Here is an 8,312-nt window from a genome sequence, read left to right as displayed (position 1 = left end):
TAATGGTACGCGTGTCGACGTGTACGCTAAATACGCGAGTAACTCCAACCTGCCAAATAAACACATAAAGAAGGAGCCCAAGGCCATTGAAGAGGATGAACCTCCCCCGGACGCTTCCGCGGGGAAGCCCAAGACGGGATCGTCGAAGCAAACGAGCAAGCCGCGATCACTATCTGCCGCTCCGACGAGACCCAGCGGCGGAAAGCACTTGGTGGGAAAACCGAACAGAACTAGCGCGCAGAATGGGGTGAGAAGACCTCGAACCAGCAAAGATGTGGCGCCGTCGAGAGACAGCGTCAAGAGAAAGAACAGTGCCTGGAGTAGACCCAAGACATCAACTACAAGGTGACGAAGGCCAAATCGTGTCCCCAAGATCACAGGGGACTTCAAACAATGCAAGGAGAAAACTACAAACTTGTAATTATGTAGGTCTCCTTTTGAGGAAACTGCTTCATTCAATAAGTACATTCCAACCTTTTTTTAATATTTTTTTTGGGGTCATTTGCACATCTCTGTCAATTAGTATTTTCTTACATAAACTTGTGGATAGAGAGGAAAAAAATGTAACTAGAACATCCGAGTCGCCTTGTTGAACAGTCGGTATGGTTAAGGATTGCTAAACTACATTATTATAATTATGGTTGGAATGCATGGTTTCGGTGTTTTGATTATCTATCGCATTCATGTTTCGCAATAGATTAATTGTTCAGTAACAAGAAATGACGCAAGGCGTCGATGGCGTGACAACGCTAATTGGGCACAGAAAAATCATACATGCGTAATGTGACGAATCGGTGAGACAGTTGTTTTTGTCATTGTTATAAGCTCCACTGTAATATTCATTTGAAATAGAGAATAACATGAATTTAAAGGTCGTATGTCTCTTTTACGGAAGTCATGAAATGTTACATGGTTAAAGAACAATGTCTCCCACCATCGTGTATGACATCTTACGTAAATATACCGCAGAGTGCCCCCCCCCCCCAAAAAAAAAGAAGTGAAAAACTAACCCCATGTCACTCGAGGTTACGCTCCTCCCTTTTTTCCCGAGAATAACGGTTTCAGTTTTTCGGATCTTTATCATTGTTTCAGAGGAAATGTCTGAAATACCCACCTTTACAATATACCAGTTTACGAAAGAAATTTGATTTTTAGAAATGCAAAAGGGACACACGAGCTTTCAAATCAAAAGGGTGATGTTATGTGACACAGTGGAAAATATTCAGTCGTCAAGAATGCTACGCTTCTATCGAGGTCATGTCTTGTTCCTATTTTTAAGGCTCTTGTGAGATGCTTGAAGTTTTATAGAGTGCTCTGTACTTGATGCAGTTCATATACCACATTTTGTCGATGTGTATTATAGACTAATGTATAGATATGATGCATGTAATGTCATGTATTTACGATTATTTTGCAAACATGCCGATTTTTGCCGATCTTTTGTCATCAAATGTCTCTGTAAAACGCGCTGTACAGAATTCTCGGCGGGCATACTGTGGAAAGGGACAAGAGAGGGAGGGAGTAAGAGAGAGAGAGAGAGAGAGATAGTGAGAGAGAGAGAGAGAGAGAGAGAGAGAGGGAGAGAGACAGTGACGTAGCATCTTTTCTAATTCATATTTCTTCAACAGTTTGATCAAAATTGGTTTATCTGTCCATGCTGAAGCTATAAGGTATGAATAAAATGTCACAAAACAAATAAAGCTTATAGTGCGGTTTTATTTTTCAACGAGAAAGGTATCATTGAAACGACAAAGCTGTATACTGTGCTCAAGCGGAGTTTTGCCATTTTGTACATAACCAAAGTATCATCGTTGACAGTGAAATTCTGGATGTATACCTATTTTGGTAAAAGTGTGGTATACCTTTTCTTTTTATTAAAGAAAATGCATAACATACAAACACACAACACAAGCATTATAATCTTGCTACAATCGAGCAAAACATTACATGTTAAACGTAAACTTTTTAAAAAATAGATGCAAAGATGAAAAATATTTAAAAGCAATGTTATACTGGTTTTTTTTTTATTCACAATAGACAGTATATAGTGAAGGGAAGAAAGGTTAAGCATTTTGAAATTTACAACAATAATTGAAAAAAAAACTGCAGAGTAGAACAAAAATACAAGAAGAGTGAGGTTGACATTGGATGACATCAAGGAGTTTTTCAAAATTTGACAAATTTAAAGTCTCTTTCAGATTGGAGCTTCAATATCTCTCTGAACTGGACCGGGGCCCCCATTTCATAAATACATAGTTGCTATGATGGCAACTCTTGCTGGAATGGCAATTGTCATGGTAACGACAAGAATCCAGCTTCCTGATTGGTTGTTGCCGCGGGAAGTTGCTATTCTAATAAGAGTTGCTATCCTTACATCTTTCATACTAGGCAAGTGCCATAATATGTCTCGCCCATTCGCGTACAAGAAATTGTACTCGAATGGGATATAACAGATTAAAAAAAAGAGATATAACAGATAAAAAGAGATACAAAAGGGTTAAAATTTATGGCAAAAAAGAAACGTGCCGTAAAAACTTAACATTGAGCCCTTAAAGTTCCTTTACCCCTGCCTGTGACCTTTGACCTTGTGGTGACCATCCACTCCCCAAGGGACATCTACCATCAAAGTTTGGTAACAAACGGACCTATGGATCAAAAGTTATGACCCATAATAGAAACGTGCCATAAAAACTTAACATTGTGCTCTAAAAGTTCCTTGACCCCTGCCTGTGACCTTTGACCTTGTGGTGACCATCCACTCCCCAAAGGACATTACCATCCAAGTTTGGTAACAAACGGACCTATGGATCAAAAGTTATGACCCATAATAGAAACACGCCATAAAAATTAACATTGGGCTCTAAAAGTTCGTTGACCCTTGCCTGTGACCTTTGACCTTGTGGTGACCATCCACTCCCCAAGGGACATCTACCATCCAAGTTTGGTCACAAACGGAGTTATGGATCAAAAGTTATGACCAATAATAGAAACGCGCCATAAAAACTTAACATTGGGCCCTAAAGTTCATTGACCCCTGCCTGTGAGCTTTGACCTTGAGGTGACCTTCATATGTAGTAAAATGTGAAACTTTGTATGACCCCTCCTCCCTCGAAGTTTGATTGCAATTGAAGCCCAGAGTAAAGAGTTATTGAAGTTTTTGTAGCGTTACGGACGGACGACGGACGGACGGACGGACGGACGACGGACGGACGGACGACGGACGGACAGACGCCGCAGGCGATCCCTTAGTCTCCCCTCACCTCCGGTGGGTTCGACAAAAATGGGGGCCTGATGGGAGAAACGCTTTCACCAAAACATTATAAAATGCTAAATAAATAAATGATGATGATAATAATGATAGTAATAATAATAATAATAATAATAATAATAATAAATGAATAAAGTATCTCATAAACTGGTGGTATATTGTTGCCGTGGTTACTATGTAAATCTAATATACCTTTGCTTTGGTGACGTGTATAATGTTACCTGAAAAGTAATTATCTCGCCTTCTCGGTGGCGCTTACAAGCTTCAGTACTTGTGGATAGTAGGAATCAGAAGAAAGCTTATTATCGAAAACGATTAAAACATTCACCCACACTCTCCCTCCCCCTCTCTCACTCTCTCTCTTTCTTTCTCACTCGCAAGCCCACGCACATTATCACTAAATATTTTTAATTAAATGATACAGTAGTCAGGCGGTTCTCACTATAAGTTTACAAGTAACTTATTTTGCAAAATAGAGCGACCACATGTAATTTTTTTTCATTTTACATTCATCCAAATTTGTCCAAATTCTCAATCATTTGTTGGTGATGATATGTTGATGCTTTTATAAAAAATGATGTTAAATAGTCACAAAATATTCTCCTCATCAAACAGCAATAAAAACAACCCAACCAAACAAACAGAAAACTTCACATACCACGCTTCAATAAATATCATACATGGATTGTGCGATACTCCATTAAAAAAAGAAAAGAAATATGAAACACACACAGACACACAAACAAAACTGTATAGCAAAGAAATACAATTTTTCAACACATGGGAAGAAGGTTTCTCATTCGCATCATTTAATTAGAAAAGTGGTATAACAAATTCATCTCATCTTAAAGGAAATCTAAATAAAAGTCTGACTAAGAGTGCTCGGCTGATTTCATTCACATAAGCTCACGAGAAGTCCAATTCTGCCGGTGTATCACAAACATATATGCATTGCGTTGAGAGAAGAGTGCTTTAACCCTCTGTGTGCTTGAGTGCTGATTGGCACAGAAAACCCATAAGGTTGTACACACTGTCCAAAGTCACCGGCACATAAAGGATTAATAAAGATATTTCCCTTGATCACACCAACGGCGACAGCGCGACAACTTCTTTTCACAGCAGAAATTTGATTAGTCAGATCAAGCAATTCACAATCAATACCATTCGCACATTACCAGCAGCAACCGATGGTGTGGAATTCTTGAATTAAGTTAGTACCAATGTATGTATGCTCTACCCATTCACTGTAAGAAAATATAGCATTTTGATACAGGAAGAACAAAATACACATCATGTACAATTTACTAGTAAAGTGATTCCACGAGCATTGCTTGAAGTCTTGTTAACCCTGTATACCACCATGAAGGTTTCCCAGCACTGTTCAAAACTCACTGTCAATCGTCCAATCATGATAAAGTACATGACAATGAGCCATTAAGGAAATGATGATGATGATAATAATAATAATAATAATAATAATAATAATAATAATAATAATAACAACAACAACAATAACAATACTAATAATAACAATGATAATAATAGAATTATCAATATTATTATTATTATCATCAGCATTATCATCACATTATATGAAAATAACATAAATAATGATAAGAAGAAAAGGATGACCTGTTTCGACAATTAAAAAAGATACCTATGCAGTTTAAGATTTTGAGTTTGCAAGATGGCTCTAGCTTTGGTTGACGCATGCTTAAACACCATACACACAATAAAGTGCCCCACCTTTTTCACAGAGTACAACAGTCAGTTAAGACTTTCCACTTAAACAGCAAGTTACATGTACATGGCTACGCAAAACTATGCCGATAATAAATATCTGCAACAGAGGCATAGAAATCACTGCACAGAGATAACATTTTCCAACATTTCTATACATTCCATACCCGTATCCAGCATAAAGGGCTTTGAGTGCAATGCCTTAATGCTCAAATTCATCCACTATTCATGGGGAGAAACATAATAATCTGCTCATAAGCACTGTCAAATACACAGAGTTAACATCACTTGACATATACACAGTGAGTAGAACAATTTTGCCACCGCCATTACCAGTACATGTACGTACATTGTATTTACTAATCTGACCACCTATCGCACACTTTAGTATTTGCATTGCTCTTCATCATACGGGATGAAAAGTAAAATGTTACACGAATGTAAAGTGATTTAACTAAAACCTTGTCAAAAACTGATTCAGATGCAATGGATGACAATTCTAGCAGACTTTATCTAGCGGCATGCAGTTGTCATCACAGCAAACTGTAGTACTTTAGCGACTGGCAAAAAAAAACCAAAACAAAACAACGAAGAAAGAAAGAGTATCAACTTGAATTTCATCCCAAAGTAACAACAATTTTACATGCATGTGCTAATCCCTCTCCATAAAGCTGGGATATTTCAATGATGTTATTGTGATGTGTATGTATGTATGTATGTTATAATATGTATGCAAGTATTAAATGTGTATGTATGACTGTATGTTGTATGTATGTGTGTGTATATATGTATGTATGCTTGTATGTATGTATGCATGGATGCAAGTCACATATATACATACATACATACATGTGGCAAAACTGGATATTTTTTTTTTCCAGGAAGAATTTGGAGTTGTTGCAATTTGGTATTTACGTGGTGATGTTTAATTTGAAGACGTTTTTCATTTGTCTGCCCCAAACAACAAAGATTAACACATAACTTATCTGGATTTTATCCAACATCGACACATGGTATGCACCAAAGTATTGGAAGCCCAGTAAATTGTGCCTTGATTACACAGGAGGAGAATGCAGAATATATATACAAATGGTCTAGATATCACAATTGCACAGGTTATCTCAAACAGCTGAAATTATGCAGGTGCTTTTTTTTCTGAATTCAAGACACATCTTCACTAGCAGGTGATCCACAACAGAGACAGAAGCTTGGAGTGCATTCCCATTTTCTGATCAAAATACCCTCATATTTTTGAAAAGTAATCACTCAATCACAGAAATTAAACAAGGGGAGTCATTTGTTTTGGTCTATAGATAGATTCACCTCGAAAAATATACTCCTTCTTAAATATAATATGAACTTTTTTCCTTTGGCAGGTAATCAAATTTTACCAGTACATGTATATCTATTCTACCATTCTTTGCATAAAAATAAATGTAGCAAGTTTTGACCAGAACACTGGCAGATTGTATACTCGGTACTGAATTTGTTTTCCAGTATTTCATGTGATAATTCCCCATGGGGTAAACAACACAATTCAAACTAGAAAAGCACTCTGAGAGCGCAGACCTCCGCCAAGCATGCAGCTCATTTCCACCATTGATCTTGTTCTTCCACAGAGATATCAGTGATTTCCATCCATGTGTGCTGGTCTCCCGATTTCCCAATATAGAAGCCTTTGTTACGTCATAAACCCTCAGTTGCACGGTGCGCCTCGCCCTAGAAGAAACTAGAGCACACACTTTAGTGCGCGCATGCAAACCTCAAATACACGCAGCCTGAACTCTCAATTTCATTGACCCTACCTGCCAAAATACAAAAAATCCTTCATAAATTCCCGAAAAATTCTCGGATCACTACCAAAAGTTAATCATTTGTTACTTGTGTCATTCTCAACCTTTCTTGCAAGTTTCATTCCAATCTGTTAACTACTTTTTGAGTTATTTTGCACACAGACAAACGAACGAACGAACAAACCAATGGTAACAAAAACATAAACTTCCCCCTTGGCGGACGTAATAAACCTAGTACCTTCACTTGCAGGTCAGTATTCTATATTCATTGATAGTGCCTTCCTTTTGATCTTCCTTTTTATGCACTTAATGCACAAATTCAGCATTGAATTCATCTTCCAGAACATTGGAAAAACAACAGGCAATACAATGTATAATGTTAAGACATTCATTTGACTATGGTAAGTTAAAAGAAAGTAGGAGTCAATTGTTGCTTTGTTCAAAGTCAGGTCACTTTACCAACACTGACTTATATCATCATAGTTATCCTCATCACTTTCATTCAGTGACACTGTGAAATAACATATATTGCACATATGGTATACTCGATACAACTTACACAGGTCTGTAATTACGTAACATCTTTAGCATACCTAAAAAAAAAAAGAAGTCCTTGAAAGGAGATCCATGGAAGGTATATCCCTCATAATCAAGATATGATTAATAATAATATCTTTTTTACCAGCACTGCGACCATGCAAACACTTTCCATGAATGCAAATCCTAATTGAGATCAGAACATAGGATTATGCAGGTTTCATCTAAACATGGCATATTCCAATTCAGATAGTGAATTTGTTATCGAAAATTAAATATGTTTCATCATTCCGCAGGTTTATTGATCCGAATATGAAATAAAGGTCCGTACAGATGAACCTTCAAAATAACAAACTTATTTTGTTTTCAGAATAATTTTTTTTTTCTTTTCAGATCAGGAAACCTTCAGGCAAACGAACCTTTGGAATAACTAACTGTAACCATGCTCCAATTGCAGGTTTGACCGTGTCACTGCTACAGTCAGTTCAAAAATTTGGACAACTCCCAACCTTCCACACAGATGATCTGCTAAATTTTGGCACAAGAACCTGGTAAAAATATATTCAATGAAGAATTTAGTTTTTCTTTTGTCCATGCAATTCAAAAGCTAATTTTGATCACTGATGGTCCTTCCTTGGAACCAGATTTAGAACCAACCTGGACTAACCTGGACCAACCTGGAACCACTCTCCCTCTTCACCTGCTAAGGCACTGTCTTACTACACAAACATGGGATCTTTGTTAGATTCACGAGTTCTGATTTGAGATGGGAGAAATTTTGAAGTTCCTAACAACCCTTTCAAATATTGCTGCCATAATTGTGTGTTTCTGGATGCCACTGCATTTTTCTGAACGTTTTCAACTCCTGCTATTTCATGTAGTATTTCTGCTTAGTTTGGCTAATATTTGTTGGTGCATTTTAAAGAATTCTTAAAGTGTGTTTCACAGGAATATACCACCCCTAACTCTCTCCA

The sequence above is a fragment of the Diadema antillarum genome, unplaced genomic scaffold (assembly GCF_040938485.1).
Source record: "Diadema antillarum isolate AM-2024a unplaced genomic scaffold, OU_Dant_1.0 seq00001754_RagTag, whole genome shotgun sequence".
Lineage (NCBI taxonomy): Eukaryota > Metazoa > Echinodermata > Echinoidea > Diadematoida > Diadematidae > Diadema > Diadema antillarum.
This window is presented reverse-complemented; position numbering follows the sequence as displayed.